This window comes from Chroicocephalus ridibundus, chromosome 6 (genome assembly GCF_963924245.1).
Source record: "Chroicocephalus ridibundus chromosome 6, bChrRid1.1, whole genome shotgun sequence".
NCBI classification, from domain to species: Eukaryota; Metazoa; Chordata; class Aves; order Charadriiformes; family Laridae; genus Chroicocephalus; species Chroicocephalus ridibundus.
In genome coordinates this window covers 41,975,830-41,993,958 of record NC_086289.1, presented here as the reverse complement: position 1 = coordinate 41,993,958, position 18,129 = coordinate 41,975,830, and the positions used below count along the sequence as shown (strand labels likewise).

The 18,129-nt window shown below is 48.0% G+C and overlaps 1 protein-coding gene and 1 long non-coding RNA gene across 4 annotated transcripts in view; both read left to right on the top strand.

Moving 5' to 3' along the window:
- The first annotated feature begins 1,445 nt into the window (after positions 1–1,445).
- On the top strand, positions 1,446–13,080 carry LOC134517926 (uncharacterized). Of its 2 annotated transcripts, XR_010071763.1 has the most exons (4): positions 1,446–1,582; positions 10,906–11,030; positions 11,882–12,186; positions 12,505–13,080. It is a non-coding gene; the product is annotated as an uncharacterized LOC134517926 (long non-coding RNA). The 2 variants fall into 2 exon arrangements; XR_010071762.1 differs by having other exon boundaries at positions 11,882–13,080.
- A 1,012-nt stretch (positions 13,081–14,092) lies between these two features.
- The window catches only part of MBNL1 (muscleblind like splicing regulator 1), a 112,267-nt gene continuing 108,230 nt past the window's right edge, over positions 14,093–18,129 (top strand). The window contains exon 1 of one of the 2 annotated variants that reach the window (XM_063339952.1): positions 14,093–14,760. The gene's annotated coding sequence lies outside the window, so the exon portion shown is untranslated. The remainder of the gene's footprint in view (positions 14,761–18,129) is intronic. The other variant, XM_063339942.1, reaches the window with a different exon arrangement.

Sequence of the window (18,129 nt, the reverse complement as noted above, 5' to 3'; positions counted from 1 at the left end):
GCATACACGCTTTCAGTTAAATATTAAAAGCAACTAATAAGTAGCTGGCTACAGTCTTTCTACAAAGAATTTCTTCGTTTCTAAATATGGCTGGCAAACTATTTGATGCCTCTACTCGAGCTGAAGGCCAAAGCATGATTTAATTGCTGGAGCACGCAATGGAATCTTGCTTGTTTCACAAAACACTTAGCAAAGGTCTGTAGGCCTGTCCCTCAGGTGCAATTCTTTATTTGCTCCAGCTGATTGCTATTCTGCTAAATTGCATCACCGAATCTCAGAACGCTGGGGTGGGGGGGTGTTTGAAAGGGATCTTTGTAGATTCTTTAGTGTGGTTCCCCTGCCAAAGTAGGTTGGGCAGGATTGTGTCTGGGTGGGTTTTGACTATCTCCAGAGAAGGAGACTCCATCGCTTGGTGCAGGTATGAAATGCAGAGCAAAACCTTCCTAGGTGCCCTGGGAAGGTTTGCTGGTGCTCCCCTTGCAGGGGCGTGCTCACGCAGCAGGGCATGGGGAGGGGGATTGCTGGTTTTCCAGCATGCTCTGGGGGGATGCGGGAGGTGGGTACACCTTGCCTGCTGGGACAGCTATTGATGGGGATGCGCAGGCAGGGTGCGGGCAGGGTGCTGCCGGCTGCCTGCGGGGCTGAGGCTGCCCCACGTTGTCTCTCCAGCCGGCCACACAGCCCCGACAGCCAGGGTCTCTGCTGTGGGCCCAAAGCAGGCAAGAGAAAGGGAAACTTTTTTTTTTTTAATTTTTTTTCTTTCTGAATTTCTGCATTATTGCCTACTGTGGGTTTTCAGAACGGTTCATGTCCAGGATTTGAATTCCTGCATGATCTCTGCTTAATTCAGTCTCCTTCATTTCAAACTAACAAGCTGGAGTCATTTAAAGTGCAACGCTTTGGACAAATAAGAAGTTGAAACTGCTGCATTGTTATAATAATTTGGCATAAATAGTATTTTTCCTGGGGGAAAATAGGTGAAAGAGCTCTGGTGGGGGGGCGAGGTGTGGGCAGAATATTGTCTGTGCTCAGTCTCAGCATGTGTCCCTGGGGGCAGGGTAGTCAGCAGAGCATCAGGGCGATCCCCAAATTAACCCCTGTGGTTGACCAGGCTCATGGCAAAGGTGCATGGCGCGGGGGCTGGAGGGAGATGAACGCTCTGAGGGAGAAGGGCAAACCTCACTTACCATGTCTGTTCCACAGCTCGCTCACAGAGGAGATTTGTTACCAGTAGTAGTTCCCAAATCCTATTTTATTTTATCTTTTACTAAAGTGGCTACAGGACATTTTCTGCTGTTACAGTAAATGCCGTTGTGTGCTCCTAGTATATGAACTGGGCACTTGGGCTCTTTGGAGGGAGTGAAATAAGGTCAAAGGAAATGTTTACATGATAAAATATCAGGTTTTTATCGTTAGGTGAAAGGCCACTTGTGCAAGTCCTATGGACATTTAACTGTGAAATAGCATACATGTCTATTTGTATTTAGGTAGAAAAGAAAGAGTACTGGGTTTTGGCCTGTGAAGGAAAATTCAGAATACCGGAGGGATGAGTTTGGCATATAGAAATGACGGTTGGTCAGGGGTGAGTAAAGAGATATTTGTGATATCTGCTGGGCTTTTTCATTAGACAGACAAGAGCTGTTCAGTGGCTGTCAAAAGTGTTGTTTATACTAAGGCTTGGGAAACTATGTCTTGTCTGGCAATAAAGGGTCATAAAATGTAAAGAGTTAGATTAATGGACATCTATATTTAAAAACTCAACACTTAGTTGTTTTCTTTTTGAAGATACTTATTTTGTAGATGAAGGTATCAGAGTTGCTTCTACTTCTGGTTGGCTTCCAATGCCAAGTATTTCTACTTCCAGTAAACATTTTAAAACTGTTACAGATTTGATACCGGTTTGAAAACAGTGTTATTTATGCTGATCTAATTTACTGTGGGGGGACTGTCATAGACTGTTTTGTTAAGAATTGGGATTTAAAACTCGATAGAATTCAAGTGTTTTTAGAGAGGGTAAATGAAAATGTCTGTTCGTGAAGTTTGCCAAAGCCTGTTGTAAGCGGTGGAAATCCTCTAACTTAATGCTGGCATGATGCTTGGCTTCAAAGGGCTCTCGTTGCCTGCAGGGTGTCCTCTGTCCAGAGGAGGAGGTTGGTAGCATCAGACTAGGGTACCCGTGGCTGGGTCAGGCTGTGACCGGCCTGGTGGCTTCTCTGCCCGCTGCAGCCCGGGACACCAGCCTGAGCTACTGCCTGCACGGGGCTGGTGTGCCAGATGTGGATGAATACATCCATACGGGATTAGGAGAATAAGGAAAGCTCTTACGCACATAGCACGCTAATGACCCTCTGCTTTACTATTGTATTTAATTAGAAACCAGTGTAGCATGCACATAACCCCTCACAAAATAAGCTGCTCAATACTGAAGAAGCACAAGGGGAGAACCCATGTGAAACTTCTGGCTGGATGACGTGTTTCTCAATTTGTTAAGGATTAGTGACTTTTGAAAACATTAGCTGTGGTTTTGGTCGTTTCCAGAAACCTTACTGCAGGGGGTTGTGTCTACCACCTTGGAGGAGAAAAATAATTTCCTTCTGCAGTAAATTCAGTTCTAGTCTCCCTGCTGAAGAAAGGGAAGAAATAAGAGAAGCCAGAGAGAGAGTGAGCTTCTTGATGGAAGTTACAACCTGGTGGGTTTATGGTGAAGTTGCCTTTATAGACTGATAGACTATTTGATAATATGCCTTATAAAGTGGTATCAAAGAGACAATTCTGTGTGGAATTATAGAAACGATGAAGGATTATTAAAGGAGGTCAATAATAAATATTCCTTCGCTATGATGTCAAAGGGGTGAGGTGAAGTCAAATCACCTTTAATATCATTAAGGATGTGGAAGGGAAAGACAATTATGCTATCAGATGACACAGCGCGGTAGGGACCACAAACCTAATGCCGGGCTGTGAGTTGGGCGGGGGGAAGCGACACGGACAGAAACTAAAACCTGCTGTGAGAACCCCCAGCTGTGCCCGCTGGCGACTAGCTGTGACCATGACTGTGCCTTGCAAAAGAGAAACCTGGCACGAGTGGTGTCGGGGTAAGCAGCAGGTTAGACACCCATGTGTAGCACAGCACAGCCGCCGAGGAAGCTAGGGTAGTTCTGGCTCTCCTGGGAAGGGAAAGCCTTCCTCCGGGAAGCTGCTGCACGGCACCCAGGACCAGCCGTCAGTAATAGGCACTGCGATACCAGCAAACTTCAGAATTTGGGGGGAGCCTTGCCCAGAAGATAAGTGAGAGAGAGAAACGAGGAGCGCTTCCAGGAGTTAATATTTAATTTGGCTGAGTCGGTACGGGCAGGAATGTGATATTGCTCTGAAAGAACAGGGAGGGTATGGAAAGCAGGGAGGGAAGGGAGTTATGCTGGCACTTTGCCAGGCAGTGGGATGATAACAGGTAGAATTGAAAAAGAAAATTAAATAAAGCCCTAGACCTGAAAATCTGCAGAAAAGATCCATGGTGGTGTATTGCCCTGTAGAAGGATCGCCCGGAAAAAAGGAGGGTGACGCCATTGGCAGCGACCTGCTGACATAAGGCTGCGACAGAGCTCCAGAAAATGTGTCGGGAAGCGACAGCGCGTGCTTCCTTTTAGCAAATGGAGATAAACTTTTTCTCATTCCTAAAATTCTATGACTCTGCTATATTGGGCATCTGCGTTTGTCTCGTGTGAACAAGGCTTAAATCACTGCATTGGCAAGAAGTCCGTCCTTTGAGAGGTCGGCATTGTCAGAATTGTTGCAGTAACAAACTCGTATTCCTCAGGAGATAATAAACACTTCAGCCTGGTGATCCACTTCTTGAAGTCCTTGGGATTTAGGAGAAATGAAACTAGTTGTGAATCTTAGGGGGAAAATAGCATTTTGAAGGCCTGTAGCATACTGAGACCGAATATCTCAGCCAATGGTATGAGGTTCAACAAGGCCAAGTGCCGGGTCCTGCACTTGGGTCACAACAACCCCATGCAGCGCTACAGGATTGGGGCAGAGTGGCTTGAAAGCAGCTCAACAGAAAAGGACTTGGGAGTGTTGGTTGACAGCCGGCTGAATATGAGCCAGCAGTGTGCCCAGGTGGCCAAGAAGGCCAACAGCATCCTGGCTTGTATCAGGAATAGTGTGGTGAGCCGGACTAGGGAAGTGATCATCCCCCTGTACTCGGCACTGGTGAGGCCCCACCTCGAGTACTGCGTTCAGTTTTGGGCCCCTCGCTACAGGAGGGACATTGAGGTGTTGGAGCGTGTCCAGAGAAGGGCTACAAAGCTGGTGAGGGGGCTGGAGGACAAACCTTATGAAGAACGACTGAGGGAGCTGGGGTTGTTTAGCCTGGAAAAGAGGAGGCTGAGGGGAGACCTTATCACCCTCTACAACTACCTGAAAGGAGGTTGTAGAGAGATGGGGGCTGACCTCTTCTCCCTGGTGACAAGTGATAGGACGAGGGGAAACGGGTTCAAGTTACGTCAGGGGAGGTTTAGATTAGATATTAGGAGACATTTTTTCACTGAAAGGGTTATTAAACATTGGAATAGGCTGCCCAGGGAGGTGGTGGATTCACCATCTCTGGAGGTGTTTAAAAAAAGGGTAGATGGGGCACTGAGGGACATGGTTTAGAAGTGGCTCTTGTCAGGGTAGGCTAAAGGTTGGACTCGATGATCTTAAAGGTCCCTTCCAACCTCAACAATTCTATGATTCTATGATTATTCCTCAAACCAGGACACCATGGCATGGAATGAGATTTTTAAAAGTAATGTCAAACAGCAAAGCTGTTAGTGACAATTAACTGTGTCATAGGTCTTATGCCAGCATTTGATACTGAAGAAAAATAAAGGTGGTTCACTAAACAGAAGGTCAGGGTGGGAGATGAACTGGTAGCCTTACCAGTCCAGTAACTTAGCATTAATGGAGCACCGTATACTGCTCCTGATTTGAAATGAGAATACTTCTGGTTCCAGATTCACAAAATCAAGTTAATTAGAAGGTGAAATAAAGATATTTGCCTGTATTAAGAATGAAATGCATGGGAGCCCAGCTGGCTTGCCTATCTTTGATGCCATGCTTATGCTGGCACGTGCCCAAGGAGCAAAGTAGTCTTGAGTATAAACAGATTGTAAGAAATCGACTGTTTGGAGGATTTGTCAGCCTGCTCTGCAAGCACTCGCTGGCTCACACTTTAAAACTATCTATTATTTTATGCCTGGATGCATTTAGTAAAAAAAAAAAAAATACAAACAAACAAAACAAGGAAACAAAAAACAAAACAAAACAAAAACAAACCCAAAACCAGCAGAAGGGCCTTTAATGGCTATCAACATTGTTTGGGATTTAACTTCAGAAGGGAAAAAACATGAAACACAGAAGCCAAATAAGTATCAGTCATTTTACCTGGTGTACTTCGCTTTTATATACTGCCCATCTTCCATATTCTGGGATTCTGTGTTTTACTTCCTTGAGCCAGCATCTTCCCCCTCCTCCTCCTTGTGGTTGGACTTAATGATCTTAAAGGTCTTCTCTGACCTAAATTATTCTATATCAGATGGAGCTCGGGGAAATGGAGGTGCTCTCGCTGCTGCCCATTGACAGCAGAGCCGATGTGCCCATGGTGTGACTCACGGCCAGCGCACATCTGCGCTTGAGTTACCCAGTTTCTCATGGAAAATAGGAAATTTGCCTGAACAGCACAAGAAGGTACAAGAGGGTCTTTCTCAGCCCCAGTTTATTATTATAAATTACATTGGGTTTTAATATAAAACTATTAGGATCCTGCTACTGGTTCCCATATCAGGGAAGAGACCTTTGTTCCCATCCCAAATCTGTTCGACACGCTTTACAGCAGGAAGGCAGAGCTGTTACCTCAAAACACTGGGATGAAAATCAGGAGAGAGGATACTTTATCTCCTAACTAGGGAGAAAAGAGATTGTCCATATATTTCCCACATTTCCTCCAATTCAGATAACCCTTTACAAATTAATCAAAGCGTCCTCATTCTTTTCAAACAAAATAAAATGCTCCTGCCTCTGAAAACTTTTGAGATCATTATTTTTTAAAATAGAGCTAAAGACCTGACCAAAATTCAGAAAAATGAAGAAAAGGACAGGGTCAGGTGTCTGGCCAGACAAATGTCAGCTTTAATAAGAAAGTGTCAAAGCATATGCAGAGCAGAAAACCCTTCAACACAGATAAAGAAAACAGCATCTCAGGATTAGTTGTTCTGTTCTGATGGAAATGGCCTGGATTTCTCCTTTTTCACTGGACAAACAGTAGATTTCAGGAAGTTCCAAATGGATTTTTTTTCTCCGTTTTATATTTTACTAGATCAGCACTTGAACATGTAGCCTCAGCTTAATATATTAGCTTCCTTCCCGCCCTGTTGTCATTCATCACCATTCCTATCCCACAGATGAAATCCCCAGATTTAATGGCGTGGCTTTTGTGCGCAGCGCGGTGTCAGGGCTCCTCTCCTTCCCTCGCTATTCCGTGCCATCAGTGCACGTGCTTTCCATGTGCCTTTGGTTGCTCCTTATCTGAGCAGATAAAGCATGGGTGACTATTTCATCCTTTATGTGGGCGAGCAATTTTTTGCAATATTTAAAGGTAGTTTTTCCTTTCACCTGCCTGATGGCTTCAGCAGGCTGGGACGTCCCCAGACTGGTCTGGATGACCCCACAGCTCTGCACCGTCAGCGGCATCATCCCTCATTTTGTGTTTGAGGTGCCAGGACTGGGTTTGGCCGTAGGGAAAGAGGTGCTGGGAAGTGCTGGGACTCCCCTGGAGTGAGAGGCCAAGGGTCTGAGGAGCCGCCAGTGCCAGATCCAGGCAGGCACTGAGCCCATCCCACCGGAGCAGGGCAGCTCCCAGTGCTGGGATGGTGTACCTGCTCCAGAGGGGCTTTCTGGGCCTTGGTAAGGGCTCCCGCCTTGGTAAAAAAATCTAGAACGGAAATCGAACCCGGCGTCGGCGCTCCACAACAAATCCTGGGTGGGGATGAGCAATTTTGACTTCTGTCATCACTAAAATTTGGAGATAACACAGGTTTCCACTTGGATTTCCAGCAACATCCAGGTCTGCCCCATGCCCTTTGGAAGTGAAGCATTTAACTGTCTCCTGAATTCTTAGTGATTGCTGTATAAAAATCTTATTAGAAATCTCATTTTTACAGTACAAAGTATTTTAATCATGATCCTATTTTCTTTTTCTAGAAATAGACTAATTTGGGCGTTTTGCCGTTCCCAGGTGTACTCCAAAGTTTGTTCCCTTTGGCAAAAGGTTATTAAGGCTTTACCAGCTCATCAAAAGCACAGACACTGAGTGTCAGAAAATGCAAGGCGTCTCCAGGGCAATGGAAACGCTAATTTTTAAAAGGTTTTGGCGTGTCATAGCCCCATAGAGGGATTCCCCATCATTGGATGCTTTTAAGATTCAGCTGGGCAGGGTGCTGGGCCACCTTGTCTAGACCATGCTTTTGCCAAGAAGGGTTGGGCCACAAGATCCTTGAGGTCCCTTCCAACCTGGGATTCTGTGGTTCTTTGTTCCTCTGCTAACAGTGTGAAACGAGAAAGGAAGGAACGAAAATGCAGATTAGCCTCCTGCAATTAACAAACAGTAACGCGTACAAAACTGGAATGAAGTTTGTTTTCAAAGGACATGAGCACAAATACAGCTCGTACTATAGAGTCAGGTTCAGCGTATAAACATTTTCGTACTGTGCAATCCTGATGCTTCTAACTATGGATGATATTGGTGATGGAAATGCCACTTGGTGAGATGTACACTGGTGGGACTGTATACCAGAATATTGACAAGAGAAAGAGAGGGAACTCTGTATATTTTGTTTCTGCTCAGCCCCACGTGTGCTGTTGCTGAAGCAGAAGTAGAGTGGATGCCCAGCTTGTTTATCACAGAGCAAACCAGCTTGGGAAGGTGTTGGCCAGTTTTATAAATTCCCTCATAGGAGAGCACTGATATTTTTAGGGGGTTATATACATTGCGGTGTGCCTTCCTGGCTCCTTTTAGCCAAGAAATTTGCAGAGCTTTCCCTGAAGTCGGGAGGTTTACAAATGAGGCTTGTGACAGCAGTGGCTGGTGGGACGTTGTGTGTTCCCAGGAACAAAGTGGCCACAGGCCAGTACCAGGCTACAGCGCACCTGCACGGGTTTGCTGCGCAAATCAGCATTTCTGATGATTTTCTGTGGGGTTTACAAAGATTCTTTTTTTTTTTTTTTTTTTTTTTTTTCCTGTGTTAGTGGGACTTCCGTGCGGATCTACCTGGGGCTCTCAGGAACTGGCTGCATCCCTGATGACTTTAGCACAGTTTTCCCTGGAGAATTATCTCGTTTTAGCTCTTGTTCCTTCTTGGCTACGCTGTTCCCTTTCAGGTCCTGTTCTGTTGAATCGTGTGTGTCCTAAGTGGGAAATCCCATGTATGCGAGTGATATGTGACTGTACGTGCCCGTTATATCCTTCATAACACATGAATTCCTTGAAGCACATAGATGGTATTTCTTACATTTCTGGTTCTTGTTCAAATGTTGGGTGTTTGTTTGTTTTTTTTAAAAAGAGAATAGGTATTAATGAGAGCTATTTTGCCCCAAAAAGCAGAAATTCTCTGTAAAAAATTACTGATTATAAACTTGGAGCCTTTCAGCATTTCAGCATTATGGAGTATATTTGGGTTTGGAAGAACAGTTTGCTTTATGAATTTTTCATCTCTTCTGCAGCCACTATGATTTGCATAATTATGAAATCATATTATTGACTCAAAAAATGAAGTCATGCAGGGCTGTTTACAAGCCATGAGCGGTCGCACACCCTGGTTTTGCCAGCAGTCACCACAACGGCTGCTGAACTGGGCGTTTGTTGGGGTCTTTGCCTCCGCAGGCAGCAGTGGGTGCTGATGCTGGGCCTGGCTCACCGGGGGGGGCCACAAGCATCACGGCCCCCCTGCTCCCGCTGCCCGCACCGAGGGGCTCGGCAGAGCCACCCTTCCTGAACCAGGTACGCATTTCAGGCTTTGACCCGAGACCTGCTGGGCTCCCAGCTTCCTGGTAAATCCTCAGGTCATGTTTGCCTGCCTTTCCAACGCACAGATTCTCTTTTGAAGTGGCATCCCAAATAGAATTAAAAATACAATAATGGTCTGTAAGAATGAACAATACCAGAACGCCCCCAAGAATTGTAATGCGTGTTCAGCCCTGTAATGGCAGGGTCAGTTTATGGCCCTCGGCGGGGGGGTGAAGTGCTCCCCAGAAGGGTTGCTGCAGGAGGGAAGGCGCCAAAGCTCGCCCAGGGATTGTCACCCCCATGGCCCCCCGGTCCTGCACAGCCCGCAGCACCGCACGCTCCTCTCCTCTGAGGCCTTTCGAGTGGCTGCCGTGCCACGCAAGAAGTTCTTTCAGAGCTTTGTCACAAGAACTGTGAATCGATCATCTCAGCACACTTGCATTTTCAAACCAAAAGCCCAGATCATGTCAAGCCCCTGGAGCGCAGGCGGCAGGCGCGGTGACGCAGCGGTGGCCTTGCTGCTGCTGCCGCACAAGCCCTGGGTGCAGACATCTGCCCTGGGGATGGCACGGGTGGTCCCAGCACAGCCTCAGGAACAGGCTGGTTCACAGTCCTAACTGAAGACCCTTCCTCCACAGGGTTAGCGTTGCTAACGACGTTTGCAGGGAAAGAAAGTATTTTGCTCGGCTCCTCTGCTTTTGTGTACTGTTTTGCTCTCCGGCATCGCCTTCCCACGTTTGCGATATCGGCATCTCCACAGCAACAAGTCACACGCAGGGCTGTGACTTCACCCGGGGAACACGCAGGAAGCGTCAGGGAGCTGTCAAACAGCAAAGATGTTGTTCCAGCGCAGATGCAGGAGGCAGACGGAGACACCGCGCTTGGTCTCTGCTGTCGTCCTCCTGGTGAGCCCCCAGCGGAGCTGATTTAGGCTCAAGAGAGAAGAAAGCCCTTCTGAAGGAATTAATTGTTTTAATATCTGTGGAATAAGGCCTGAGAGAGACCTCAGGCTTAGGACAATTCTTTAGGAGTAATAATAAAAGAAAAAAAAAAAAGGAAAAAAGCTAGGTAGAAAGCATTGTCATCCGACATACCACCATAAATCTCCCTGAGCACTCTGGTGTTGACGACCCTTCAGCTCGGTGCGAAAGAAACACAGCAAAGCAAACGACAGCCTGAGCAAAAACGTGTCAACAAGTTCATCTTTAATCAGTAACTAACGAACAGTTTTACTCATTCATCACAGCGTGAAGACTTCCCCAGCTGCATACCTGACACCGCAGGGAAAGCGTGCTGGCTCTGCTCTGAACATTTTACAAGCCCGTGCATTAATATCCTATTAAAGTGAATTACCCAAGGAGCGAAGAAAAGGGGATGTTTGCTAACATGCTATGCCCAACAGTGCAAGAACTGTACAACAAATGACAAAAACCTCTCTGCCATTTTAGCTGTGATTTTCAGACCAGAGCAGGACCCCTCTCCGGGGATGCCGCCGTTCTGACGCAGACCTCGAGGGTGTGTGGACTCCTGGACGGGCAGCTGGCACACAGGGAAAATTTTATCTGTTGTATCTCTGTGATTGAAATTTCTGGGTACCTTTCACCCTCATCAGAGGTTTTACGCTGACCAGGCTGCTGAACCTCTGAAAAGCCCAGAGAAATGACCCGCGTGCCTCTGCTTTGCCTGGAAAAAGGCTTCTGGATGGGAAAAGTGGAGCTCCCTCGCGCACGGTATCCACGCCCTTGCACAAATGCACCAAATTCTACACTAGGAACAGGTATTTCTTAGAAGAGTGTTGTAAAATCAAATCAGCTTATCATTTGCATTCTGCGACTTATGCATATTTTGTTATTTATTAGGAATTGAAATCAAGCCTCAAGATTTGGATCTCTGCGATGTCCTGGATCTGGCTTTACATTTGAACTCCCTGTTTGGGGAAGATTGATGGTTACCAAAAGGAGAGAATCACGCTTTGCTGGAAAAGGTAACTCTGTTTTTCCTGCTCTGTTTACTATGTTAATTACATCAGTTGATTAAACTAATGATGCAAACCCCAGCAGGGAAAGATTTTTATCCTTGGAACAGACAAAAATAAACTTTTCTCCTGTGCCTCGCAGGACATGTAGTTAACACCAAATGTGCTCTTACGCTACATGGTCCTGGTAGAGTTGGGGTGACTGGGGTACTTTTGAAGAGAGAAGAAAAGCATGATTTTAAATTGGATTGAAAAGCCTTACGTTGCTGAAAAATCACATAAAATCATTCCGGTGCACCAGGCCACTGTCAGCTCTTTTAGTTGCTTCCCTGTGGCTGGTGGCTCAAGACCAATTATTGAGCAATAATATTTATGAGACTTTCATCTTGTGAGAAGCACTTAGCTGGTAAATATATGTACTGAGATGGCACACGCTGCCTTCTAGCATTGGCCACAAAATCTCCCCGGTGCTACCCTGTGTGGGACAGACAGTGTTTCTCCCCCTCCTCCTTGGCTGCGCCTCCCCACTCCCTGCCGCCTCCGGCCAGCCCTGTTCCTGCAGTCGTGGTCAGCGACTCGCATGTTTTACACCCGTAACTTTGAAAAATAAAATATGACCTATGCAGTGTAAACTTCCTTCATCTTTTTCATCGTAAAACCTAGGAATGCATGTGAAGCTTGTGGGCTTGGGCTTCATCCCCCACCTCAAACAAGTGGTAGCTGTATAAATAAGTCATTTAAAAATTCACTGCTTAGTGCATGTCTGTAGCATGAATTCCATTAAATAGTTAATGTATTTTAATGTACTATATATTAAAGAGCAATTAACACTTAAAGATTAAATATGTTCCCCACCGCAGCTGCTGTGGGTTAAGGACTCGCAGGTGGACAGTCAGGGTAGCAGCGTCTGATCTCATTCAACCCTGTGCCTCAGCTGAAACAACCCTGGCCCCGTTTAACAGTGCCCATAGCAGGGTTTCTGCCAAGCAAGTCAATTCACTTTCGAACAGAAGGAGAGCCTGTCTGTACTGTCTGGACGGGCGGGTGTCCCTGCCCTGCTCTGCCATGCTGGGAGGAGGAGAGGGACAGCAGCTCAGAGCGGCACGGTGGGACATCGCTCCTGAAACACGCCATTGAACCACAGCTGCCCCGCAAAATGCTCTTCGTGAGTCATTAAAAATATTTCCTAGACTTGTCCTTGTGAAGGTGTATTTCATTAATAGCTGTTGTTTGGGCTTTTAACACGGAAAAAGCCTCGTTTATAAATCATCTCCTAATTTCCAGGTATAAAGGTGAAACGTGGTATCATACAAGATGTGAAAGTATCAAACGTGGAGCATCCTACTCCCTAAAAAAACAGCTTTTGCTGCTTCAACCTGTAGGAATTAGTAAAGTCCCTCTGCCTGCAAAACAAATGTAAACATAGTGCAGCAAATATACTGTGCTAAGCACTCTACCTATTTCTGTTCTTTCCTGGCAACAGATCCTGGAGAGATGCTCTCTGCGATGCTCTGCTCTTTGAAAGAGTCAAGCCAACAGCAAAAGCTTAAAACCCTCCAGACCAGGAGGACCTCGGGGGCCACTGCTGAGGGAGAGGCATGAGGGCCAGTGCTGCTCCTGCAGCAAGAAGCCTTCCCCGCTGTCGCTCCCCCTCCAGCCCACCCACCGCGCAGGAGTTTGGCAGCGGTTACAGAAGGGAGCCCTGGTGCCGGTGCAACTTCTCCTTTCCTCCTGCCCCCACCAGGGGCCCAGCACTGGTCCTGCCTGTCCCTGCCAGCTTTGATGATCAGGGGGCTGGAGCCCCTCTGCTGTGAGGACAGGGATGAGTTGGGATTGTTCAGCCTGAAGAGAAGGCTCTGGGGAGACCTTATAGCAGCTTTCCAGTATCTGAAGGTAGCCTACAAGAAAGCTGGATGGGGACATTTTACAAGGGCATGTAGTGATAGGAGAAGGGGTAATGGCTTCAAACTGGATGAGGGTAGATTTAGATTAACCAGCTGGAAGAAATTTTTCACTCTGAGGGTGGTGAGACACTGGCCCAGGTTGCCCAGAGAAGCTGTGGCTGCCCCATCCCTGGAGGTGTTCAAGGCCAGGCTGGATGGGGCTTGGAGCAACCTGGCCTAGTGGGAGGTGTCCCTGCCCAGGGCAGGGGTGTTGGAACTAGATGATCTTTAAGGTCCCTTCCAACCTAAACCTGTCTATGATTCCCACCCCACCTCTGGCTTCAGCAATGCCAATATAAATGACCAGGGCTGAAAAAACACCGTTTGGCTAAAGGGCAGCTCTTGCAGCGACCTCAGTGAGGAAGCCGTGCAAAATTGGACACCTTGCCTGGTCCATGGTGCAGCCACCTTTGCTGCTGGTACTGCACAGTGCTGCAGCCGAGCAGTGGGGCTGGCTGGGGCTGTGCACTGCTCTGCCAGCTCTGGGTTAGCTGGTACGTGCCACGAGATGGGCTGAGTAACTCTTGTGAAGCCTTCTGTTAGCTGATGTAACATCCTGTATGGTGAGGTGGTGAACCTCTGTGCCTTGACACCAGCTTTCTGCCAGCACGACAGTAGCAGAGGGAAGCACTGGTAGAGGAGTGGAGGGGAATAACAAGAAATCCTGTTGATAATTACTGCTAGTGTTGACTGCAGCATCCCTTTGCAGTGGTTTCCAGGCTGATTTACCTGCAGGTTGCAACTCCAGCACGCCCTGGGGGGCAGTTGAGGGAAGCAGCTCCAGAGAACCAGGCTGCTTTGCAAGCTGAGGTGTTGTGCACCGTGCCCTGTGCCAGCACAGCCTCCCGCACTGGTGGGGAAGGCGGCTCAGGCGAGCAGAGAGGAAGCCAGACAAGGTTTCCGCTGCAGCGGGGCCGGTGCTGCTGCTCCCCAGCTACCACCCACGCACCCACCACGGCCCGATGGCTCCTGCCGAGGTGCTGCCCTGGGCTGGGACCTGCTCTGTGGTTTTATGGAGGCTGGCAGTGACTGGTGACTCTGGGGGACATTGCGTTTCGCTCCCTGGGTCAAGCAAGGGACGTTTCTAGCAAGCTCCACAGCGTGTGGCAAGCTCTCACTCCGCAGGGCTTTGGGGTGCAAGGGCTGTGAAAGCCCAGAGATGGTGGCGGCCGCAGAAGAAATGACAAAAATGAGTCTAAACGTCCCCGGCTGGGCTGCCGTTATCTGCGGCGCGCAGCAGGAAGGGAGCCCCGTGGGCACCGCCCCAACCATCGCCCCCATTCCAGGGCCGGCGGGCAATGGCCTGGCCAGTGGCCCCAGCCCGTCCCCCTGCCAGATGCTGAGGGGCAGATTAACGGGGCGCAGACAAGACGTCTTCCACCAACTTGTTTCAAACCGCGCATTTGTGCCCGAGACGTGAGCCTCCCCGGCAGCGCGCCACGCTGCAACTGGAGATGTGGCCGCAATGCAAAAGCACTTCCTCTTGCGTCTCTTTTTTTTATTAGCTGAAAGTAATTTTTGCTTCTTTAAGAAAATATATATGCAAACCACAGCCCGTCGCCATGGTTACTGCTGTATGCTACTGCGAATAGCTTATTTCACATCCTTAGACCTATAGGGTTTGGAAAGCGTAATTCTTTTGGCCTTTCACCGTTTCCCCTCTCGCTAGGCCACCATCCTGCTGTTGCAAGAAAAGCATGTTGTAATTAGCCCCGCGCGCTGCCGGAGGAGGCGGTGGCCGCGCTGCCAGAGCGCTGCAGCACGCTGCGACGCACCCCACGCACCAGGGCCCCCAGGTAAGAATTGCCCTTTTTACCCCACTTTGTGTCCCTCGCTGGCCATGCAAACTCGCAGCAGAATAGTGTGCGGTCGTTTTAGTGGGTCACGGTAAGTTGTTCAGAAAGGTTTATTATGTCTGCGTTTCATTGCGCGTACTGTGGCATGTAGGTCTTGCTGTTTGAGAGAAGTTAGGGAAGATTTAAATAATATGTTGAAGAAATGAGCACTAAATGTAAGGTTTTGTTGTGCAAAGTTTAAGTAACAAAACTCCGCAGTTCTGAAGAGTATTAAAAGTAGCCGTCAGATTCCAAAGCAGACCCTTCCTGGTCTTTGCTGGGGGCACAGCAGGACCCCTGTGGCATGTAGCTCCTCCGGGACCCTGAGCAAGCACCGACCTGCACCCGGGAATACGTGGGACAAACCTGGCGCGGGTCCATCATTCTCTCGTCTTCTGGTTTTACTCTTATTTTGTCAATTAATCTCCCGTGGTGCTTGCTGCACTGGAAAAGCTGAGAGAAAGGTTTTCACGTGCTTCCAAGAGCCCCCAGGTCGGTGTAACGGTTGGTTCCGTGCTGTTGGCAGAGGGCGGCAGGGCGGGATGCTCATGTGCGGCACCCCCGCCATGGTTGTGCTGCAGTTCGGGGGTGTTTCCTCAGCTCCCCCTGCGCCGGGGTCCCCTCTAGCCCTGGGCGAGGCGGGTGGGTGCCTGTCCCCAGAGCATCGCTCCCTGGCTCCGCTCCGGCTCCCTGAGGGTCGTCGGTAAAACCTACGCGAAATTAAAATGGTATTAATCCCCTGAGAGCGAGCCCTCGGCTTCCTGCCGTGGCATACGCTGCTGCCGGCGAATGTCCCACCAGTTTTCTGTGATTAAACACAATGTTGGATCACAGGCAGGGTCCAGCCGGACTGAGCACCACGCTGCTCCCCATGGAGGTTAGAGCAGACCCCGGCGCTGCCGGCTGGGCTCCAGCACTGACGGAGGAGTGATAAAGAAACCATCTTTACTGAGAGCGCAAAGGACACAGCACGCATCATAATTATTCGCTGTGAAATTAGCAGTGTGGTTTTTTTGCTCATTTGTATGCTTGTTGACTAGTAGAGCTTTAAAATATTTTATTGCTTTTAACAAAAATACTGTCACTTGATAGTTGCAGGAGGCTTTAAAATAAAAGGACAGTGCAGTCGGAGGGCCAAGTCTGAAATTTGCACATTACCTTTACTAAAATGCACATGCGGATAATATCATTAACACAGAAAAAAAAAATTAAATCTTTGAGCACTGTGGTGTGAAAGCGATGGCCTCCATGTTGCCGTGAAGCAGAAGCGGAAGTTCGTTACTGCAGAAGTTGCGCTGTGTTAGGAGAGATGTAACGATTGCTTTCTTTATCAGCAAGACTGAAATTTAATGTCCGACCTTTTCAGGGAACTGGAGTTTCATGAGTGTCGAACAAATAACAGCCTAAGGAAGCCAATAGCTTCTCTAGGATCGTAATTGTGTTTAGTCTGTGTTTGCAGTAACTTGTGTATCTGCCTTTAAAAAAGGCCAGGGAAAAAAAAAAAGAGGAAAGGAAAATTTAGAGTACGAGGTTTATTTTGTGACCATTGTATTCTGGCTATTTGGAATGGAGCCATGAGATATATTTCAAGCTAGACGGATTTGCACTGTGATTTTTATTTACCTGTGTGAGAGGCGGGGGTGCGGCGGCACCCCGTGCCCCTGGCGGGTGGGGGTTCTGCAGTCGGGCTGCAGCCGCCGAGCGCATCGGGGGCAGGCTGCGGAGGACACTGCGGATCCCTTAATGTAGTTATCCTTTAAGCGCTACCTTGCAGTAAATGCTGAAGAGAGCAGCTTTGCTTTCAGGAGCACAGCTGGAAGCGTGGCTGGACGAAGCCCAGGGGTGCTGCGGGCGCAGTGGGACCATGCCGGGCACAGAGCATCCAGGAGGATGGAGGGATCAGCCAGGCGGTTCCCACCCAGCGCCAGCCACACAGCTGGCTGCAGTCCAGGGCCTTTTTCAGCCATTTCTGAATTAAATTACGTTCTTAACTGACTTTTGTTCGTTTGTTTGTTTGTTTTCTTCTTTAGCAAAAGATTCCTGTTTGATTCAGTCTTACGCAAGCAGGAGCTGGGGTCTGAAGGAAAGCGCTGGTGTGAGCTGAGCTCGATGCTGTGGTCCTTGCTGGCTGTATGTGCACATCAGTTTGCGCACCTCCAGTCACATACGCCTGCTTGCCTATAGGCACCAGGCCTCTATAGGGACCCTGGGGCTGCGTGGGCAGGCAGCAGGCTGCCAGGGTGGCTGCTTTTATGGAGTAATGATTTAAAAAAAAAAAAAAAAAATGGAAAAATGGTTGCTGAGTTGACGAGTTACCTTCTCCTGCCCATACCGAATGTCATAAGAAACCCATCTCTGAGGGAGGGCTAGAAGCCTCTATGAGGCTTCCATAATACAAGTTTCTTCTAGAGACTTAAGTCATCTTTCAGAGTATTTATCACATTTGTAACGGCAAAGAGAAATTTTAAATATATTTTCACTTATGTCCCTAATGCCATGCCTGTTACAGGATGACCTGTCACTCGGAGTTTTCCCTTTAAACTTTTTCCTTCAGATCATTTTGAAGTAGGAACTGAAGCGGGAGGTGCTTTTATTCTGCTTGAGGCATGGTTGTGAGGAGGGTGCCTGCAGCCATCCTCACACACAACACCCAGGACATGTTGGTGTCCCACCGCCGTTCTTGTGGGGCTTCTGCCGGCCTGGGCTGCGTCCTCACTGGCCCTGCAGCCTTCTTCACTGGGTTTCTAAGGGACACGCAGGCAACCATTGCACAAGTTTTGGAGGTCAGACTCTTGCTTCAATTCTGAGAGGGCTGTGTCAGCCCAACCAATAGAGTTCCTCTTTTTTTGCTCCAGTTGTAGTAACACCTAGTGACTCTAAAACATAAAATGTCCCCCAAAATACTTTCTCTGTACACAACATGTTTCTCTTTTCCCTTGTCTCCTAATTTATGTCTTTTTGTTTGAATGACATATGAAGTTAAGTGTACAATGACATATTTCTTTATCTTTCTCTGCTGGAAGATGATTAGTCCATTGTCTTGTTTGATAACTCAGATGGTAATTACCCTTATCAGATGATAATCTGGGAGACCCCTGGATCTACGGTTTCCTCTTTACCATGCCCTGCCTGGACATCCTGTTACTGCAGAGCTTGTGCTTGGCCTCTGTGCTCTAGGGTTTAACCTCTGTGAAAGAGAATACATTCATTTTGTAGGATATAGTGAGAAATGACATCACAGATGGACAGGGCATAAGGGAAACTGTCCCTGTGCCTTGTCAAAGACGGGAGGTGTTTGAGGGGGTTCCCAGCAGGAACGCCTGGCAGGGC